Genomic DNA, 23,097 nt, shown 5'->3' on the forward strand with positions numbered 1-23,097 from the left:
CCCCCTTCCCTATAATTAAGCAAAGGACCCAGAGGATGGGGTCTCCAAGGCCCATAGGTGGCTTGGGAAAGGGTATGCATGCTCCCTGCCCCTTAATAATTATTTCATCACTCTCGGATGGTGACCACAGAGCAAACCTTGTGCCCCCCTCCCCTTAGTCTGTTACAGCAGCCCCTGACCGCAGTTGTGATAGGCTCAACACCTTTGATGAGTTGGCCTTCTTGTGTTGCAGCACAGATACTCCTTTCCAAGGGCACAGGACTGGATTAGCACCATTTGGCAGAGCAGGACTCATTGCAGACAGAGTCCGGGTGCTGGTTGCTGGTTATAGGCAGTATTTGATCTCCCTGACACTACAGGAGAAGAGGGGGCAAGCCAACAAGTCCTTGGAGTCAATCTGGGTTCAGATGAGAGGGGTCCAGTCCTTCCTCAGCAGAGAAGGATCAACAGGCAGCAGGGTAACTAATCAAAGCATAAAGCAGCCCTTCTTGATAAATCAGTCCAGCAGAGTGGAACTACTTATAGCACAGCAGTCCTTACTCTTGGTGAAATTCTTCACAGGTTCAGTAATGTACTATTCGGTGAGGTCAGAAACCCAGTTTTTATATCCAAGGGTGCCTCTGAAGTGGGTGTGACTTCAAAGAAGAGTCTATATAATGCACAAGTATTCTTCCTCAGCCGTCTATCCAGACTATCAGTAGGGGGTAATTAGTCCTTTGTGTGGGAGCAAGCACGGCCTAATCAGGTGTAAGTGTTATTGCCCAGCCCTTCCTGCCCAAGAAGAACTATCAAAATGCAGATGGGCACCCTGACACACCTAACTTTCCTTTGTAGCTGTCTAGAGGGAATGCACAAGATGTAGCTGTCACCCACCCCAGACATATATTGGAGACCGGTTGCAGGCCCAAGGAGCTATAAGAGCAGAGAAATGCCCACTTTCTAAAAGTGGCATTTCTGAAACGGTAATGTTAAACCCCACTGTACCAGTAGAGAGGATTTATCATTACCATTCCAGAGATATGAAATGTAACACAGCTATTCCTTTCTAATCAGGAATCCCTTCAAAGTGTATTAAGGAATTCCCAATTATAACCTATGAGAGGAGTAGGCACTGCTGTAGTGAAAAAATAATGTAGGTGTTTTTCACTACCAGTTCATGCACAACTTAAAAGTAGATGTCCTACCTTTTACTTACACAGTACTCTCCCCTATGGGCTGCCTAGGGCCTACTTTATGGGTGGTATGTGTAATGAACGTGGGCTTTAAGGCTTGGCAAGGGCTTTAAATGAAAGTTGAGTATGCAGTAAAACTACACACACAGGCTCTGCAGTGGCATGTCTGAGACATGTTTAAAGGGCTACTTAAGTGGGTGGCACAATCAGTGCAGCAGGCCTACTAACAGCATTTAATTTGCAGGTCCTGGGTATATCTTATACCCTTTTAAGTAAATTAAATATGCCAGTTAGGTATATATCAATCTAAATCAAGCTTTCATTACATTCCACTCGAGTGATTACATCACACTGATATAGAGTCCTCAGGGAGACAGAAAGGTTCTGTTCTAAATCATTCAAGAAACTACAGTCTTCCGGCACACAGAGCTTTAGGAGCATAGAAATGCCCACTTTGTAAAAGTGGCTTTTCTAAAAGAGTAATGTAAAATCTGACTTTACCAGTAAACAGGAGTTAACATTACCATTCCAAAGATAAAAAACATAATCTCATGTCATGGAATTCCAAATGTTAGCCTATGAGAGGAGTAGGCTGCACACTCTTGAAAAACGACTTTGGGAGCTTTTCACTACCAGGAAATGTGAAACTTAAAAGAACATGCCATACCTTTTATGTACACAACACCCTCCTCTTCGGGCTACCTAAAGCCTATCTTAAGGGTGGCATGTGTAATAAAAGGGGACTTTAATGCTTGGAAAAGGGTATTATGTGTCATGTCGAAATGGCAGTAAAACTGAACACATAGGCTATGCAGTGGCAGGCCTGAGACATGTTTAAAGGGCTACTTCAGTGGATGGCACAATCAGTGCTGCAAGCCCACTAGTAGCATTTAATTTAAAGGCCCTGGGTGCATGGCATACCACTCTACAAGGGACTTACAAGTAAAATTGAACTGCCAATTTATACACCAATGTTGCCATATTTAGGGGAGACTGGTCAGCAGTGATAAAGTGCTCAGAGTACTAAGGGCAAAAAGAAGATAGAGCAAAAATATGGGGCAAGCAGGAAAAGGTTTAGTGGGGAGACCACATTCTGAGCTGCTTCTTAAAAGTCAGCTCTGTCAAGGGGGAAACAATGGTGTCATATTCTGTGACAAACCTTCTGTAATACCCAGTGAGACCCAAGAATGCTCTGACCTCAGTCTGGGTTTTGGGGGCCCCTAGGCCATGATAGTCTCTATCTTGGCCTGGAGGGGCTGCACCTTACCCCTGCCTACTAGGTGTCCCACATACACCACAGACCCCTGCCCTATCTGACATTTACTGGCCTTGATAGTCTGGCCTGCCTGTTAGAGAGCCTTAAGCACTTCATGGAGGTGAAAATGGTGGTCCTTCCAGCAGCTACTGAAGAAAGCGATGTCATTTAGATAGGCAGCTGAGAAGGCCTCGGTACAAGCAGGACCTGGTTCCCCAACCTCTGGAAGGTGGCAGGGACATTTTTGAGTCCAAATGACATCACGCAAAATTGGTAATGGCCCTTTGGAGTGGAGAAGACTACCCTCTCCTTGGCACTATTTGTTAGGGTGATTTGCCTGTACCGAGATGTAAGATCAAAGGAACCATTGTATAGCCATTTTAACCCTATTCTAGACAGGTTATTTTAGTAAACTAGGGCTGCCGTTATGCTCTTAAACCCAGTTACAGTATATTCAGCATCGCTTAGTTTTTCTATCAATAGCACAATTTGCAGTGTTGTTTTATTTTCTCTATCTTTTTTTTCTTCACCTAGGAAAGAATCACGTTCTTAGCATTCCACTTTTTGCTTTCCTCAAGGCTGCAGTCAGATTGGGTTGCTGGCAAAAGTGGTACGCAGTATCTCCAACATTCACAGAAACATACATATCCCACGTGGGGACCTTTTCCCAAAATATCAACTGTTTTATTATAAAAACACTTCTTTGCTCAATACATTTTATAGGGAGATTCCAGTCAGATGACCACAACTGCATGCTGATTGCTGATTGCCTTCTCTACAGTTGCTTGCTTAGACTACCGAATCCCTGGCCTTTATGGGGACGGTGTCTCTCTAGACTACAGGATTCCTTGCTCAGGTATGAGGGATGATGTCTTCTCAGGGTGGATACCTGAAAGGCAGATTAGGGCTTATTATGCTATGCTCTAACATAGTTTAGCTAGGAAAGATATATATCACTTTTAGTGATAGTATGGTGGGACGTTTTTTGTGTTTCACACTCCTTGTCACCCGTTTGCTTTTAGTGTGTTTTATCATCCTAGTTATTGCAAAACATGCCTTTTTATCTAAGATGCAGTTACTTCTATAAATCCTTATTGAACCATGTTCTTCCTCTATTTGTCTTTGCCTGTGTGAGACTAATGTAACTGAGATAAAGGGGTGAGATCTGATTGACCACGATTCCCCTGAGGAGTCTTTCTTGTCACATGCCCAGTTGTCACAATCATCCCTCCTCTTAGGCAGAGATGAAGAGCTGCTAGTTAGCCGAAAAACCTGTATTAGGCCGACAGGCGTCACATAGTGTGAAATTGTACTTAGTACTCCACAATCTATACCATTCTGCCGCCTAAACCCAGTAGCTTCATTAGGATAATGAGAACCTATGTGACAGAATTTAAGTACTGGGTAGCCCTTAACATGTCATTCAGCTCATTAGCTGATGGGATGAGGATCTGTCTTTGCCACTGAATTTAGCCTTCTTTAAGCTACCCAGAAACACATTTCTTTCTTGCACAAAGTAGTGGACTCTTGTCTTTTTTGTCACATGCCCAGTTGCCACAATCATCCCTGTTCTTGGGCGTAGATGAGGTGCTGCTAGTCAGCCAGAAAACCTGCATTAGACCAACAGGCGTCACATGGTGGTGAATTGTACTCAGTACCCCACAATCTGTGTGTTTCTGATGCCCAAATCCAGGAGCCTCTTTAGGATAATGAGAACCTATGTGACATGGCACCACCAACGTTTGGTCAGGCACTAATTTTCGGATCCTCCTAAGTATCCCTGTCTCACTAAAGGCTAAAAGATACCTCAGTCTTAAATACGGAGACGTCCAAATATTGAGGATCTCCTCTTCAGCTACGTAGGTAGTACCTATCTAACACCCTACTTGGTGTCCTTATCTCTGAACAAAAACCTTTACCATTAATATGTCAAACCCGCAGGGGGTTTGCAATTGCAGTAAACATGCAACCACCCCTCACTGCTCACATATTGGCAAATGGCCTAACGGCTGTGAGGATCATCCAGCCTGCAGAATGGAAACATTTTATTCTCGGGTCACTTTTCCAGCAGTTGATAGGAACACAAACACATTTCATCATTACAAACCTGCAAATATACCTGCACAATGCAGGGCTTCTGCTTATTTGGAAATACCAGTATCTTATCAAGACCATAATAGTTGGCTTGGTAGCGCCCTGCCACACACAATATTACAAGTTAGGTTAGGTCCTCTGAGCAATGACGGCCCAATCTGGCTTTTATTGGCCACATTTTCACCACACCCTGATGCAGCAACCTTTGTGATAACTGAGGTTTGATGCCTAGATACAGAGCTCCCAGAAACATACAGACTGTTAGTACAGTTTGTAACACAAACATTAAATACAAACCCAGTGAGTGCTGCCCCAGCACAACCACATGCAGTTACGCCAGGCATTAACCCTGCAACTGTACATTTGATCATGGGTAAAGTAGCCACCAAGCCGAAGGAAATTCCGTTTTGGCTTGCTCAAAAAATAAATGTGCTGGAAGTAGTCTTTCCTCATACAGGTCCTCGGGATAAACATAGACATCTCACTATGTGCTTGCCATTTGGGATGGTTTCTACAGTAGATAACTGCAACACTTGGAGCACAATATTTGCCACGCTCTATAATACCGCACACGGTACACCAACATTTGCCAATCATCTGGTGTTAAAACAAATTCAAGATGAATACAGGGCTGCCCCGACCCTGGCCCCTTAAAGGGGGAGCAGTTGCACTAGCAGTGCTCATGCAGCTCTAGGACATTCCTGCACAAGATCAAGAACGTGAGCTGCCAAAGATTATTGCTTAGACCTATTCAAGTATTGGTCGAGATAGTCTGGGCCAAAACCCATTAAACCACAATTACACAGTAGATCTAATAAAGACTCTACCACGCAAGCACCTGAAAGTTCAAAAAACTACTGGGATAAAAAGCAACAAACACTTAAAAAAGAAAGGGGAGAATCTCCACATACAGAGAACTCTCAAAATAGATATCATAATAGAAATAGAGATAATTTAAAAACGGCTGACAGACATCAATATACTAATACACGCTAATCTTGTTCCTTTCAGGACTCAGCGGAAAAACACAGTGAGAGAGGTGGACTGTCAGAGCAGCGAACAGAGTATGTGAAATCAAGAAAGGACTCACAGCACTCGTCCGAAGTTTCTGTTAAGAAAGTAGAGAAATGTTCCCAATAAAAACCCCAGTTCAAAAAGAAAAAAGTGGCAGCAGTCGCAATACAATATGCCACTCAAGAAGAGGGTTTTACTGAAGAATAGGAAGTGGGCACTGGCACTGCTAGACAGTGCAGCAGATGTCACAATAGTTTGCTTGAATCTTCAAGAGCATCTCTTGAGGTGAAGCAACTGATGACTTCTTACAAGTTGCGACTGCGGACATGCATGTCTCCAAGCCAGACAGGGTGTATAAAGTAACTAAAAAGTTGGAATGAGACATTGAACGCATAATCAAAGCTATCTTTTGGGACCACAGCAACACCATTTATAATATTTTATTTGATGAAAAGGATTGGCCACCAGAATTTGTCTGTGATCTCCCTTGTGGAGAAGAGATTATTGAAAAATCTTTCTTGCCCTTTGTTCCCAGAAAGCTCGTAGAAACACATGCCATTGATTGAGCAGTGGCACAGGCACCTGCGTTATACCACAACCACGTAGGGTGGGACAAAGATTCCCCCTACCATGTGATACCAATTAAATCCCAACCTCAACCTCAACTCCAAAATCTAATAAAGCATGAAAATAAAGCACCTGTGAGGGAAATCCTCAAACAATTAGAATACCAGGACATAATTGGACCCTGTGTCTCATCAATAAATAATCAATTTTTCCCCATAGCCAAACCCGATCATTCATACAGAATAGTTTTAGACTACAGACATTTAAACCATTATACATGCACCAAGCACATATGAACAATATAGTGCACAAAAAATACAAAACAACCCTGTATATTTTGAATGGGTTCTTCTGCTAAAATATAGTGCCTGAAAGTAGGGACTTAACAAGTTTCAGCATTTTAGGCTGTCAGAAAAAAATTCTGCTGACTCCCACAAGGGTACAAGAACAGCCCAGGACTGTTCTCAGCTAGTGTTACATCTATTTTACATGACATTGACCCTGAGGCCTTTTCATAAGTAGATGATATCTACCTTACGGATGCTGACCTCTTGCAACATATAAGATGTGTATCCCACATTGATGTAGGAGTTGCTGAATTCGGCTACAGATTCAATTAAAAAAAGAAATAGCCTTCCTTAGTGTTCTCTTCTTGGGATACGAATTGTCAGGTGAAGGTAAGAGCTTTGCACCCCAATTTTTAGAAGAATTGCTTACAACTACAATCTCCAAACACAATAAAAAGGCTCCAGTCTTTATAGGCTTTTAAAATTTTGGCAGAACTAACATTACAAACACCTACATACGAGGGACAACAAAAAATACCTGGTCATCAGAGTAATTGCTGGTACCATTGGTTTCACCCATGTAACGTTCAATTTTGAGTGAGACCATCCCAACAGCATACAAATCACATTTGTACTTTACAGCAGAACAACACATTGCTCCTACTGAGAACATTCTCACTGCTGTTCAGATGGCTGTAATTAAAGATAGACCTCTGGCCCAGAAGAAATGTATCTTTGTCATATTCCCCATCTCAGCCCTTTAGGCTGTGACCAAAGCTAGCATTTTCAACGTTAGAGAATAGCATCCACGTTGGATCCAATGGGCAACGTTATCGACGCACACTGATGTTGACTACGTTTTTGACTCGAAATCACAAACTCAGGAATTTTTGCAATATGAACTTGAATACCCAGCTCCAGCAAACACATTGCCTATTAAACAGTATCAAATAATTTTGTATACTGATGGTTCAGCCCAACCAGCAATAGACACTAAGGCCCGTATTTATACATTTTTTGCGCCGCATTTGCGTCGTTTTTTGACGCAAAAACGGCGCAAACTTGCAAAATGCCATTGTATTTTGTAGGTTTGCGCCGTTTTGCGTCAAAAAGCGGCGCAAATGCGGCGCTAAAAAAAAGTATAAATACGGGCCTAAACATCAATATTCCGCCGCTTGTGCAGTCATGTGGGGACACATGAGAGATGGTAAATTCAATCCCCAACACACTTACATGCAGACTTTAGGGGACTGCACTGCACAATTAGCAGAGCTCCAGGCGTTGCTGATGGCACTGGAACGCACGGATCCTAAACAGCTAATGCTGATTGTCTGTGATTTGTACTATTTTGTCCAGTTCTTCAATTAATATCTGCATTACTGGCACCAGAGTGGGTTCAGAGATTCAAAAGGAAACACTATTAAACACAAACTTCTGTGGGGGAAAGTAGTGGATCTGAAGGAAACGCTACCCAATGTCAATGTTGTATACCCTTGGACATCATTATGTTGGAATACATGTTGCAGGCAACAACTTGGCTGATGAAGCTGGCAAATCAGCAGTAGCTATGCCTTCTGTTGCTGCAGTAACTCAATCTAGAATGAAAATGGATGATGAAATACTCATAGCTGTGAAAGTTTCTGCTTGATGGCACACCCTTACCATAAGCATAACTTACTCAATATTCCTACCGCATACCATGCCTCAATACAGCCCTAGCAGTTATACCATAATCGTGTGATTCCCAATAAAGACCAAAGACCATAATTTATCAAAGCGCAACATGAGGGAGTTGCTTCTGCCCATGCTGGTGTGGCAGCTACAATATCATTGTGACAAGCACGTTACTGGTGGCCAGGTCTCTTTCAACAGACCAAGCAGTATGTGCTTTCTTGTGACACCTGCCAGCAAATAAAAGGATCCAATGTCAAATGCCCACCACAGACACCCCTCCTAATATCCAAAAACAATTACAGTGTGGGTACTTGGACCACTGTGGTCCCCTGACACCACATGGTATATACAAATACATCTTAGTTGCTGTTGGCTCATGCTCCAGATTTCTATAAGCTTGCCACAATGCTCGGCTGACACTCAAACTGCTCTTAAAGATTTGCAAGTCTTTATCAGCACATATGTTGTTGCAGCTTTCAACTCAAACCAGGGCCCTGCTTTTGCGTCAAGGGCTTTCAAGGATGCCATAGCTTCATTAGGGGTCTAACTGCATTACTTGTCTTCATTTCATACCAAGGAAAATAGTATTGTGGAGCGATGAAACCAAGATTTAAAGCAATTCTCAACAGCCAGAGTGTTAGCCACGGGTTGTAGCTGGCTTTCACACCTCTATGGAATCCAAAGAGCACTTAACGATCTGCCCAGGAGGTCTCTGAGGGGTCATACTTCATACGAATGCCTGTTTGAAACACAAATGTAAGTTCCAGATCTTGATGGTCCTGGTGTGGAGGCAGCAGATACACCTTTTTGGCATGAATGAAAGTGTCACTGTGTTGCAGGACTTACAACAGTTCTGTGATGACAATGCAGCTGCCAGTGCCACCGCCTTGAGAATAAGGGATATACCAATAATATCGACCTGCTGGATTCCAAAAGTTGAGTATTTACAATGTGAAAAGATTGCTGTGAAAAAGAAATGTGGTCCTTCTTATTGTGTACTTGTCCCAGTCCTAGGAATATACAGTACCAGAACTGTCATACTGTCACCACTGCCTGGTTCTAAAGAAAATCGCTTTGCCTCAACCGACAATGTCAAGCTACTCCATATGGCCGATGCTGACACAGCAGACTTAGGGGACTCCTGGGTAGTACCTGAATCCCTCTCACTACAAACAAGGATGTTCCACTATAGGTTTTAAGCAGAAACACAGACACCTCTCTGAGCTTGGGGAGGGTGGAAAATGAGCTTTCATTGGTTCCACTAACTTCTACTACTACAAATAACACCAACAATATTGATCCATTCTATTCAAGCTCTACAGAAACCGATGGCATAGTCTACTATAAACCACTGAGGGAGACTTCTGATAGCTCTCCTCTTCCAAACACGGCTCCAGTTTTTGCACAAACTGCTTCTTTGTATTTTGCCCACATTAATGACACTTTCACTGACTCATCTGCCTCTACTACAACAGAACTGTCAAGGGCACAAAGCTGATTATTTGGCTAAAAATTTACTATTTCATTCTTCCATAGAATTATCTACGGCTTTACTGCACTTGCCTTGGTCCTTTGGATTGGGGTTGGCATCATTTTCTTCTTACTTATACATGTTCATTACCTTCCTGAACCCTCTACAGTTGAACTGGTGGATGAGTTCCTAAAACCTCATTTTTCTTTACACAAAGTTCGTAGAGACTTGTCTCTAGTGAACATTTCTGCTAAACCAATTCCTGATGGGAATGTTTGGGATGAAGTATCATTTGACATATATGGCCCGATGGAGGTCATTCAAATTTCATATGAATTTAAACTTTCCATGAACGACGTAATTACACCTGGAATAGTTTCTGATGATTGGGACGTGAAAACAGTTGATTGTATGATGTCTGATTTGCAATATTATATTGTATTTGAAAATGAGGATGTTTATCAATCCAAAGGAAACTATGGAGATATGTTTTGTTATAAGGATTATGGACATCATTTTATTCACAGAGGAAGTACCCCAAAAACTATTTTTAATTAGACACATTGGGGACACTGTCCAACTCCACCAGTGAGGAATTCCAAAACGTATACTGAAACATTTGCATATTTCTCTGGGCACAATGTTAAGAATACTGAGTCATATTATTTTAAATTACCAGTGATGGAAAGTCAACATGTTTTATTGACTGATACAAAATTAATTTATTCTGATTCTTTTGTTTCCTGTTTCGCTATTGAAGGCTATAATTACTGGTTGAAGTCGATAGACTTGAAAAGTGTGTGGGGAAATAAAAATTGCCAAATGAGGGGGAAACAAAGCTTTATTTAGAGCATGCCTGATACCTGTTCAAATGATATTTTTAAATGAAGCTGTACAACAAATGAGTTGTTTAGGCTTCACAAAAATTAAGGAATTTAATGTACCCAGTATTCCTGCCCCTGCCAAATTTTACAAATGGCAAAAGTACATAAATGCATCTGAAGATGAGTTTGATGAATGGGTCCATAATGGAACATTTCACACATCACTCTCACATTGGTGGGTGGTTATTATGGCCAGTAGGCACCAATGGGTACCATGCACATTTGGTAAACTCCACCGGGGCGTTTTAGAACAAATAGGCCAGAGCATTGCTATGTGTCATCGGAACACTCGGGTATAGTGACAACATACAGCGTAGGGAAACTATGCGAGCAATGGTTGAAAAGTTCCTCACTTGATGCTGTTAAAGAACACCTCAGTCTCCTTTCTAACGATACAGATTTGCAGGATTTCTTGTTAAGCCCTGCAAAGACAACGAAGAAAATGCTTGTTATACGCAGTATATAATGAGATTTCGAAACATTCCCAACAAGAAGCGGCTGCCCGGTTAAGGCAAACAGAAGAGGAAAATTTACAGAAAGCATTAGGCAGGTTAAGGCAAATAGAACAGGAAAATTTACAGAAAGAATTAGCCGTTGTAGATAAAGTTATTAATACCTTGTCTGACTGGATATACACTTTATACATCATTGTATCCTCTTCAATAGACATAGTATAGAGTGACATGTCATCTTTACCCCACAGACAGTCAGCTAATTATGCAGTTAGGTTGGACACTACTAACACTGAAAGTGGGTTATGTTCGATGGCAACAGATTAGCGCGAGGGATATATTTTCAATATTCAGCCTAACACAACAACAAATAATAATGGCCAAGAATGAACTGACGTATGTCATGCTAAACATTGAGAAATTAGAAAAGGTGCCTTTTACTGTGGCTGAAATACCATCTGCTGAATGGCTAATAGATGGGATTATAAATCTGCCTATTTCAACACTTCAATTCACATCCTGCTTGAAGCACATTCCAGTAGGCTGATATGGAAGGCAAGGAGATACTTACAAACACGAGGTGTGGGAGCTTCTGTTTTCGTCCAAATGCTTCAATGGAATGAAAGATGTCTTTTTTAGTGGTAGTGAATGCAAGACTTATGTGAGCCATTTGAAGGTTTGTAAACAGCTGTCCTTGCATACTTCACATGTTATCTAAAAGGTGTTCCAGTCCCCTTGATTACACCTGTGTTCAAGGAGCTCTCAAAAGAAAAAGGAGGATCTACCAGGAGAGGAATCAGTCAGGTAAGTGGGGCAGGGTTGGGGTAGTTTTTAGGGGTGTGGTGGGGTGAAAGTGTTGGGGTGGTTAGGTTATTTCTCTATTTTTTTTAAGGGGTCAGTACTATGGTTTTTAGGGTGGGGTGGAAGGGTCGGGTATTTTGTTTTTAGGGGTGGGGTTGGAGTTCGGGGTAATTTTGTATTTGGGGTGGGGGTTGGGTAATTTTGTATTTAGGGTGGGTGGGGGTTGGATTTTCAGGGATGGGATGGGAGGTCATGGTAATTTTGTATTTGGGGGTTGGGGTGATTATGTTTTTATGGCGGGTGGGGGCGGGTTTTTAGACGTGGAGGTCTGGGAAATTTTGTATTCAGGGTGGGTGGGGGTCAGGTTTTTAGGGGTAGGTGTTGGGGTAATTTTGCAATTAAGGGCGTGGGGAGTGGGTTATTCGGGGTGGGGGCATCTGGGTAATTTTGTATTTGGGCAGGGGCGGGTTTTTAGGGGTGGGGACCAGGATCATTTTGCATTTAGGGCAGGTGGGGGGTCGGGTTTTTAGGGGCGGGTCAGGGAGTTGGGGTAATTTTATATTCAGAGCAGGTGGGGGGTCGGGTTTTTAGGGTCGGTGTGGGATAATTTTGTATTAAGGGTAGGTCGGATCGGGTTTTTAGGGGCAGGGTGGAGGGTTGGGGTGATTTTGTATTGGGTTAGGTAGTTTTATTTTTGAGGGTTGGGGTCAGTTTTAGGTTCAGGGTTGGTGGGGGAATCACAGTAGTTTTTAAAGGTGGGGGGTCAGGTACTTCTGTTTTTAGGATAGAGGTGGGGAGTTGGGCTAATTTTGTTTTTAGGGTTTGGTTTGTTTTATTTTTGGGGGTGGGGGTTTGGTTTTGGGTCTCAGAGTGGGTGCGGTTATCAGGGTAGTTTTTAACGGTGGGGGTAGGGTTACTTCTGTTTTTAAGGTGGGGGTGGCAACAAGCTCGCATGCCGTTTCCACACATACCTTTACTAGGCATGCCTTTATTGTGTAGCCATTTTAGCCATAGCTCCATGCATGTTATTTTAACACCCTAAGCTAAGCCGCTGTGCACCTTCACCTAGATATATTTTATTCAGCTTCATTTTAATATTGTTACAATAGCCACTTTTACGGTTTTGTTTTATTTTCTGTTTATCTAACTGTTTTTGCCTAGGCCAGCACTCTGTTCTCAAACAAGACATTCTTGATCACTCTGTGCTTCTTCCAAGGCTACACCTCGGTACATTGCAGGTGAACGTGGTAGAAGGTTAGTCTCCAACATTTGTAGAAAACACACATCCTTACATAGGGACATTTTCCCAGAACATCAGCTGTGTTGTTATAAAAACAGTTCCTTGTCCCTTATACGTTAGAGGGAGATTTCAGCCAGAGAACCACGACTGTATGCTGATTGCCGAATGCTTTACTACAGATTCTATCGCAGACCGCAGGCCCTTGCTCAGGTATGGGGGATGATGTCTTCTCAGGGGAACCTGAAGGGCAGAATTAGAGCTTAACATGCTGTGCTCTATCATAGTCTAGGTAGGGGTTAGTCTATTGACAACAGTGACAATATGATTCCGTTATTTTTATGCTTTATTCTTCTCGTCACAATTTTCATGTTGTGTCATTCTGGTTATTGCGGCTCACGCTTTGCTACCTAAGATGCAGTCATTTTATTAAACTCTTTATTGAAACATATACTGCCTCTGTTTGTCATTTATATATGAGACTAAATGTAACTGAGAGAAATGGATGAGACCTCAGTGGCCACGGCTTCCCTGAGAAACCAAGTATGTCATGCGCTCAGCTGCCCCGTCATCCCTATAGTTGGCTAGAGATGAGGCACTGCTAGGTAGATGGAACAAAACCCAGATTGCAGCAACAGGTGTCACCCACAGTGGGTTAGACTTAGGACCTCATTTCAACATTGGCGGTATTGACCGCCTACCGCCACGACAACGGCTGCCAACATACCGCCGCTGTGGCTACCAGCCAGCAACTCATTTTATGTCCGCCAACGGTATTCTGCCAGAAATCTGGCAGAACACCGCCGGTGGTCATGGCACTGCCACGCCAGCAAAACACCGCCGATCATAACATGAGCAATGATACGGCCTGGTGGTGTTTTGCTGGCGGACGCTGCTGCTGACAGCAGCACTGCGGACCGTCTCCAGCCAGAAGACCCCCTGCAAGCAGGTAAGTCAGGTTCTCCGATCAGAGAGGGGGTTGGGAGGTGCTGTGTGTATGTGGGGTGTGTGTGTGTATGTTTTGGAATGTGTGCATGTGGGTGTGAGTTGCGTTGGATGCATGCATGAATGAGTGATTGTGAGTGTTGTGGATGCATGTGTGTGACAAGCTATGTTGGTGTATGTTGCGGTGTGTGGGTATGGGTGTATGCATGTGTGTATATGGGTGCGCGTGTGGGTGTGTATATGTGCTGGGGCAGGAGCGGGTGGGGGAGGGTAGGCGAGGACTCTGGTGAGGGGATGGGGTAGAGGAAACCGCTATCAGTGCCGGGGAAGGGATTACCGCCATGGTTTTCATGGTGGTACAAAAATCATGGAAACCATGGCGGTAGGGTGGGTTGTTATCCCGAGGGTGGAATGTGAAGGCCGCCAGCCTGGAGACCGAAGTCTCCAGCCCAGTGGCCGTTACCACCCTGGCGGTAAGTGTGTTAAAGTGGCGGTGTTGGGTGGCAATAACCGCCAAGGTCCAAATCCCATTTTTTTACCGCCGGCCTGTTGCCGGTATTACCGCCGCTTTAACACCCACCACCAGGGTTGTAATGAGGACCTTAGTCTACCACACCGTGGGTGATTCTGCAGCTCAAAATCCAGTAGTGTCATTAGAATAATGAGAGCCTACGCAACACCTTTAGAATGAAAAATCGTGTAAAGGCATGCTTGGAAACAACGCGATTGTTGTTCCGGCAGTGTTGTTCAGGCATCCGTGGTTGCTGCATGCGTGGTTCCATCATACAACCGGTGCTTACATCTGCGCATGAGACCTATGTGCTTCAAGTTGCAAGGTCATCTGCAGATATTTAGTCCCTTTTAAGCACCAACTTTCCAAGACACTTTGGTGAACTCGTGGGACGAATATTCAACACGTCCAGTACTACTGGAATCGTACATTTCTTTAAGGCTGTTCATTCTGGTTTCGTTCACCCCTTCTCCTCTATATTTGGCTTAATACCTTCAGCCATACACGTAATATTTTAGAGCATTTGTGGGGTATTTCCGATTACTTTGGCTTTAATTGGTGTTATCTTGCTATTGCAACTTTTTCTGGTCAATGGTTGTCCATTCACAACAAGGAGAACTGAAAGCGCTTCCACCAGCGCAACTGTGTCATGAACTCATGATGCAGTATTTTGGAGCACCACTCCTGGAGCAACTGGAGTGCGACTTGTCTCTGTCATTCTAACCGGTCTTGGATTGTGTGCAGCCCTTGTTTCGATGCCTTTGATGGGTTTTAGAATGTGCCCTGAAAATGTGTCTTTCTACCTGGCGCTTACTTTCATTGGACACTGATTTATTGATGTTTCGATGAGGGCTCATTACCAAACATGCGTGTTGAGGGTGCGTTTGCTATGCGAAGCTGTCTATGAGTTGCCCTTCGTGGATAATACCACCCTTAACTCATCATTGGGCACAACAAGGAATGCAGCTGACTCAGCTGGAGCTCAGGCTTTGGAAAACGAGTGCTCCATGGTTTTCCTTTGCAATGATTTGGATATTTTACCACCTTCCGAAGTAGAACATTTCCTGACTTCAATTGTCCCAGGCATAATTGGTGATTTCAAAAGAGTCATTGACTTTTGAATTTGTTTTTACTGGCATCACTATTGAAGTTTTAAATTGTCCCTTTTAAATCCTGCACAAATTGTCATTATTGAAATGTATGTTTATATGCATTAATAAATAGATTTCATTAGGGTTTTCTTTTTAGGCTTTGAACCACCTTTAAACCAGCAAGGGGAGGCTGTACTATAGCTATTTTAGCCATATTTTAGACAGGTTATTTTAGCAAACTAGGCCTGCTGTGGTGCTCTTTAACCCAGTTACATGTTATTCAGCATCACTTAGTTTTTCTAGCAAAAGCCACATTTGCTGTGTTGTTTTATTTTCACTATCTATTTGTTCCTTCACCTAGGAAAGTTTCAAGTTCTTAGCATTTCACTTTGTGCTTTCCTCAAGGCTGCAGTCAGATAGGGTTGCTGGCAAAAATGGTATGCTGTGTCTCCAATATTTACAGAAACATACATAACCTACATGGGGACCTTTTCCTAGAATATGAAATGTTTTACTATAAAACAACTCCTTTGTCCCATATACGCTAGAGGGAGATTATAGCCAGATGACCATGACTGAATGCTGATTGCTGATTGCCTTCGTTGTAGTTGCTTGCTTAGACTACTGAATCCCTGGCCTATATGGGGACAGTGCCTCTCTAGACTACAGGCTTCCTTGCTCAGGTATGAAGGATGATATCTCCCCAGGGGGTCAATCTGAAGGGCGAATTAAGGCTTATTATGCTGTGCTCTAACATAGCTTAGGTAGGAAAGATATAATACCACTCCTAGTGACAGTATGGTGGGACTGTTTTTGTGTTTCACACTCCTTGTCACCCTTTTGCTTTTAGTGTGTTTTATCATCCTAGTTATTGCAAAATGTGGCATTTTATCTAAAATGCAGTTACTTCCATAAATCCTTATTGAACTGTATTCTGCCTCTGTTTGTCTTTGCCTGTGTGAGACTAATGTCACTGAGAGAAAGGGGCGAGATCTGATCGACCACGTTTGACCTGAGGAGTCTTTCTTGTCATGGGCCCAGTTGCCACAATCATCCCTGCTCTTGGGAAGAGATGAGGAGCTGCTAGTTAGCCGGAAAACCCGTATTAGGCTGGCAGGCGTCACATGGTGTGGAATTGTACTTAGTACTCCACAATCTATACCATTCTGCCTCCCAAACCCAGTAGCCTCATTAGGATAATGAGAACCAATGTGACAGAACGTAAGTACTGGGCAGCCCTTAACATATCAATCAGCTCATCAGCTGATGGGATGAGAATCTGTCTTCGCCACTGAATTTAGCCTTATTTAAGCTACCCAGAAACTCATTTCAGGTGTGGTACCCGGTGGTGCAGAATTTGGAACCAGGACCAAAGGACTGGATCAGGGGCTACTGGAGGTTTCTATTACCCCCAGCTCCAGCATTTTAGAGACTTCACTATTAATACTGGCTCTCAACGTACCTGACAACCTGTGCAATATATTCATGTCAGGGAGATTGTCCACTGTGTCCACATCATGGGCACACAGGGGGTAATACCAGGAGTAAGGGAAAACAGAGAGGAAAACTGTCCCAACACTTGGTGGCAGTTTCTCTGTCATTCAGGAGTAAGACTGGGGTCAAGGATTAATCCTTCCACAGACCCATCTAGCACCTTGGAGTCTAAGAGGTCAGGAAGAGGGTCAGTCTCATTCTCCTCTTCTCCATCTGTCACCAGCAGCATGGTGAGCTCAGACCTTTCAAAGCAGGGCTTGAGGCAATTAATGTTGAGCATCTGGTGGGGCTGCCTGTGGGTCTTAAGGTCCACAAGGTAGGTTTCCTTACCCTTCCTGACAATCAACTCATTGGGCCCATCCAACGATCCTGGAGGGCTCTTGTCTCTACAGGTTCCATAACCCACAATTTCTGCCCCGTATCAAATTCCACAGTGGTAGAATTTTCGTCATGTCACTCTTTATCACACCCTGGCTGGCTTCTAAGCTTGCTTCCACAGCTTAGTCATTTGGGACCTGAAGGCCAGCATGTAGCTCATTATATCCTGGGGAGTCTTCCTGGGAGCTTGCTCCCATAATTCCTTGAACAAACTCAGAGGTCCTCTGACAGGGTGCCCTTACAGAAGCTCAAAGGTGCAGATGCCCAATCCCTTCTGTGGTACCTCCCTGGAGGCAAACAACAGGCATGGCATCATGATATCCCACTTGTCCTTAAGGCCTCAGGCAGGCCTCCGGTCATGCCTTTCAGGGTCTTGTTGAATCACTCAACAAGTCATTTGTTTTGGGGTGGGTAAAAGTGGAGAACGTGTAGTTTACCCCCATACTTCTTCCACATTGACTGCATTTATGCAATTCTGTCGGACACAACTTCCTTGTGGAAGCCACTCTGGTAAAAATCCCCATCAGGGCCCTTGCCACCGCAAGTGCAGTCGTGGTCCTCAGGGGGATTGCCTCTTTGTATATAGTGCCGTGATCAGAACCAGGATAAACCTGTTGCGTGATGCAGTCTGGGGATCCATAGGCCCGACAATGTTGATGTCCACTTGCTCAAAGGTTGTGTCATCAACATGGGGGGCTTTCTGCCTCTGCCATACCTTTCCATGTGCCTGACAGTTAACACAGGTCCCACAGAATGCATTTAAGGAAGTCCTGATCTTGGGCCATTACAAGTGGGGACAAGCCTTGCAAAGGTCTTGTCTTGGCCCAAGTGCCCACCAGCGGAATTTCAAGAGCAAACTCCAGTAGGAAGGCCCTGTAGCATTGGAGATCCACCAGGGTCCTTGTTGTCTCATACACAGGAGCCATTGACTCAGTGTAAAGGAGGTTGTCTACCCAGTTAATGCGATCACTCCCAGAAACATCAGTTGCTGCTTGTATTTCAGCCGGTTGCCTCACGCCCTTAAGGGTTGGACAGTCACTTTGTGCTCTACAAAGCTCCTCCTTGGAGGAGTCTCTTTCTAAATGTCTCCCTCAGTGTGCGCCAGGGTGGCCACTGCAGGTACCCCATCCATCTCACTGGGGTACATGCAGGTACTAGTTTCTCATGCCCTCTTCCTTTAACCTTGTTAGCTGCTAGCTGGGCCATTGTTCCATGCTCCATTCCTTTCTGGCTCCCCTCCCGTGGCAGCCATTGTTTGTGTGGTAGCACAGATTCAATGAGGTAAATCGAGCATCTCCATATTACCCTTGAGTTCCACTTCTATCCAAATAGTGTGATGGGAGAAGGCACATTCTCCACTGCAGCTGCGATAAATTCCCAGGACATTGGTGAGAGAGGTCGATCAGAACTCCCTTGAGGGCTGATGGAAGGAAAGTCTGTGGTTGATTAAACTGGGTCCAAAGTTGTCGAGGGCTTTATAGGAAATGGTGAGTATCTTGAATTTGCATCTCTTGTGCATTTGCATCAAGTGAAGATTCCTGAGGTGTAGGGTGATGTGGGTTGGCCTGGAAAGGTCCAGGATGAATCTTGCAGCTGTGTTCTGAATGGTCTGGAAGCGGTGGAGGAATTAGGCAGGGAGTCCGACCTATCGAGTGTTTCTGAGTCTAGCCTGTTGGTGATGATGGCTTAGGTTACAGTTTTTCTGGTTTCGATGGGGATCCATATGAAAATCTTCCATAGCATTTGTAGTTTGTAGAAGCTTCCAGTGGGCACTGCGTTTATCTATCATTTGAAGGTTAGCTTGCTTTTGATGATGAGGTCAAGATTGCTGACATGGTCGGTTGGAGTCAGGGGTTGACTGATAGTGGAAGGCCACCAGGAATCGTCCAGGGGGAGGGGTTGTTTCCAAAGATGATCACCTCAGTCTTGCCTTTGTTCAGTTTAAGGCAGTTGAATGTCATCCAATCAGTGATGTGAGTCATGACATTGCAGATGTTGCCTTTAGGGGAGGCGTGGTTTTCGGAGAGGGAGAGAATAATTTGAGTGTTATTGGCATATGAGATGATGCAGAGACCGTGGGAGTGGACGATCTTGGCGAGGGGCATCACGTAAGTGTTAAAAAGGGTGGGGCTAAGTGAAAATCTCTGGAGTACGCTGCATATGGTGCTCTTTGGTTTCAATGTTAGAGGATGGAGATGGACTCTGCGTCCTGTGATGAAGGCATAGATCCATTTGAGGGTGTTGTTTCGGACACTAATGTGGTGGAGTCTTAAGGTGAGGTTGTAGTAGGAGATGGTGTTGAGTTCAGGAGAGAGGCCGAGGAAGATCAAGGCCGCCTTCTCTCTGTGGTCGATGAGGGACCTGATTTTGTAAGTTGCGGCAATGAGAGCAGTCTTAGTGCTGTAATTGGTGCAGAAGCCACATTAGGAGGGGTCCACTAGGTTGTGTTTTTCCAGGTGTTTAGAGAGCTGTTTGTTGGTGGGTTTTTTCCAGGATTTTAGCTGGAAAGGGGAGCAGAGAGATGGGGTGATAATCTTTGAGTTTGTTGAGGTCCGCTGATGGTTTATTCAGGAGCGGCTTGACCTCTGCTTGCTTCCAGGTTTCGGTAACAGTGGCGATCCTGATGGAGGTTTTGATGATGGAAGTGAGGATGTGGCTCATTTCCTTTTGGTCCAGGTTGAAGATGTAGTGGGGGCCTAGGTTGTTGGGAGAGCCAGAATGGGTAGAGTTCATGAGGGCTAATGTTTCCTGTGTGGATAGAGGCTCTCAGTCTGTGATCAAATGACTGGGAGAGTCTTCCTTTTGGGCTAGTAGGTTTTCAATGCTGTTGGGTTGTGGATGGAAGTTACTGTAGAAGGCTGTGATCTTGTGGAAGTAGTCGGCTAGCTGGTTGCAGAGGGTCTGTGTAGGTTGGATAGAGTTCTAGATGGTTGCTGGGCAGGAGAACTCTTTGACGATTTAAAAAACTCCATCAGGAGGTTTGTGCTTTCTTTGATGCCTCTGAGTAGAGCCACCTTTTTAATAAATTAAGATCTATTTTTCTACCCTAGAGTAGAATTCTTATTGTCCAATGTTTTCATTGTTTTACTGTTTGAAGTGTTGCACAAATGTTTTACACATTACCTCTAAATTAAGCCTGATGGATCTGTGCCAACCTACCAGGGGGCTGTTCACAGGTTAATTTGGGGTGTTCTTGTGCTACTCTGACTAGGATTGTAATTGCTACTTAATCAGGGCTCACACCCCAGTCAACAAGGATCCTAGGGGCATATTTATACTCCGTCTGCGCCGAATGTGCGTCAAAAATTTTGACGCACATTCAACGCAAACATTGCCCCGTATTTAAAGTTTGACGCTCCCGGACGTCAAAATTCCGCCGTGTGCGTCATTTTTTGGATGCGGCAACCTGCCTTGCGTTAATCATATGCAAGGTAGGTGTTCCCGTCCAAAAATTGACTTAACCGGTTCTGTGCCGAGGACGTAATGGTTATGTCCTGCGGCACAGTGCCTCCTCCTTCGCACTGGAAGCTCAGCTTCCAGCGCGATGATCGGAAGAGAAATGCAAAGCATTTCTCTTCCAATCATGTGGAGGAGGCAGAGAGGCTTCAAAGGGAAAGAAATGTATTTCCTTCCCTTTGAAGTCTCTCTCTGCGTTTTGGCAGCCGGATTGTAAAGCAATCCGGCTGTCAAAACGCCCACTAGACACCAGAGATGTCTTTTTTATTTATGTAACTGAAAAAAGGGAGCGACCCCTTGGGCAAGGGTCGCTCCCGGGGGGGGCATTTTTTTTAAGGCCTTTTCTGCCCCCAGGGGGGGCATAAACCTCTAGACACCAGGGATACATTTTTTTTTTTTTTTTTTTGTTTAGTTTTAGTTTTTTGAGGTGGGGAGCGACCCCTTAGGCAAGGGTCGCTCCCCTAGGGGGGAAATTATATTTAGGCCATTTCTGCCCCCCTTGGGGGCAGATTGGCCTATTTTTATGAGGCCAATCCGCCCCCAAGGGGGGCAGAAACCACTAGACACCAGGGAGTTTTGTTTGTTTGTTTGGTTTTCACGTCAGGGGAGTGACCCCTTAGGCAAGGGTCGTTCCCCTGGGGGGCAAATTTATTTTAGGCTATTTCTGCCCCCCATGGGGGCAGATCAGCTTATTTTAATGAGGCCAATCTGCCCCCACGGGGGTAGAAACCACTAGGCACCAGGGATTTTTTGTTGTTGTTGTTTTACAGATGGGGAGCATCCCCTTAGGCAAGGGTCGCTCCCCTGGAGGGGCATATTGTATTTAGGCCATTTCTGCCCTCTTTGGGGGCAGATCGGCAGATTTTAGAAACCACTGGGCACCAGGGATCTTTTTTTTGCGCCGTCACGCAAGGGGAGCAACCTTGTAGGAAAGGGTCGCTCCCCGGGGGGTACATTTATTTTAGGCCATTTCTGCCCCCCCTGGAGGCAGATCGGCCTATTGTTATTAGGCCGATCTGCCCCCAGGGGGAGCAGAAACCTCTAGGCGCAGGGCAATTTTTTTTTTTTTTGTCTGTTTGTTTTTTGTTTGTTTGTTTTTTTAGAGATAGGGAGCGACCCATTAGGCAAGTGTCACTCCCCTGGGGGGCAAAATGTATTTAGACCATTTCTGCCCCCCTTGGGGGCAGATTGGCCGATTTTAGGTCAATCGGCCCCCAAGGGGGCAGAAACCACTAGGCACCTGGGATTTTTTTTGTTGGCGCCAATGTCACGCAGGGGGAGCGACCCCGTAGGCAAGGGTCGCTCCCCTGGAGGGGCAAATTGTATTTAGGCCATTTCTGCCCACTTTGGGGGCAGATCGGCCGATTTTAGAACCAGTAGGCACCAGGGATCTTTTTTTTGGCGTTGTCACGCAAGGGGAGCGACCTTGTAGGCAAGGGTCGCTCCCAGGGGTGTGGGGGGGGCAAATTTATTTTAGGCCATTTCTGCCCCCCCTGGGGGCAGATCGTCCTATTGGTATTAGGCCGATCTGCCCCCAGGGGGGGCAGAAACCTCTAGGCAACAGGGCAATTTTTTTTTTGTGAATTTTTTTTGTTTGTTTGTTTATTTAGAGATGGGGAGCGACCCATTAGGCAAGGGTCACTCCCCTGGGGGGCAAATTGTATTTAGACTATTTCTGCCCCCCTTGGGGACAGATTGGCCGATTTTAGGTCAATCTGCCCCCAAGGGGGCAAAAACCACTAGGCACCGTTTTTTTTTTTTTTGGCGCCAATGTCATGCAGGGGGAGCGACCCCATAGGCAAGGGTCGCTCCCAGGGGTGGGTTGGGGGGGGTGGGAGGGGGCAAATTTATTTTAGGCCATTTCTGCGCACCCGGGGGCAGGTCGGCCTATTGTTATTAGGCCGATCTGCCCCCAGGGGGGCAGAAACCTCTAGGTGCCAGGGCAAATTGTTTTTTTGTGTTTTTTTTTTGTTCGTTTGTTTTTTTAGAGATAGGGAGTGGCCCATTAGGCAAGGGTCACTCCCCTGGGGGGCAAATTGTATTCAGACCATCTCTGCCCCCCTTGGGGGCAGATTGGCCGATTTTAGGTCAATCTGCCCCCAAGGGGGCAGAAACCACTAGGCACCTGGGATTTTTTTTGTTGGCGCCAATGTCATGCAGGGGGAGCGACCCCGTAGGCAAGGGTCACTCCCGGGGGGGGGTGGGGGAAACATTTATTTTAGGCCATTTCTGCCCCCCCTGGGGCCGGCTGAGCTAGAGAACAAAATCCACAGGTAGGCACTGTTTTCTATGAAAAAATGTGATGTGTCCATGT

Source organism: Pleurodeles waltl, chromosome 8 (genome assembly GCF_031143425.1).
Source record: "Pleurodeles waltl isolate 20211129_DDA chromosome 8, aPleWal1.hap1.20221129, whole genome shotgun sequence".
NCBI classification, from domain to species: domain Eukaryota; kingdom Metazoa; phylum Chordata; class Amphibia; order Caudata; family Salamandridae; genus Pleurodeles; species Pleurodeles waltl.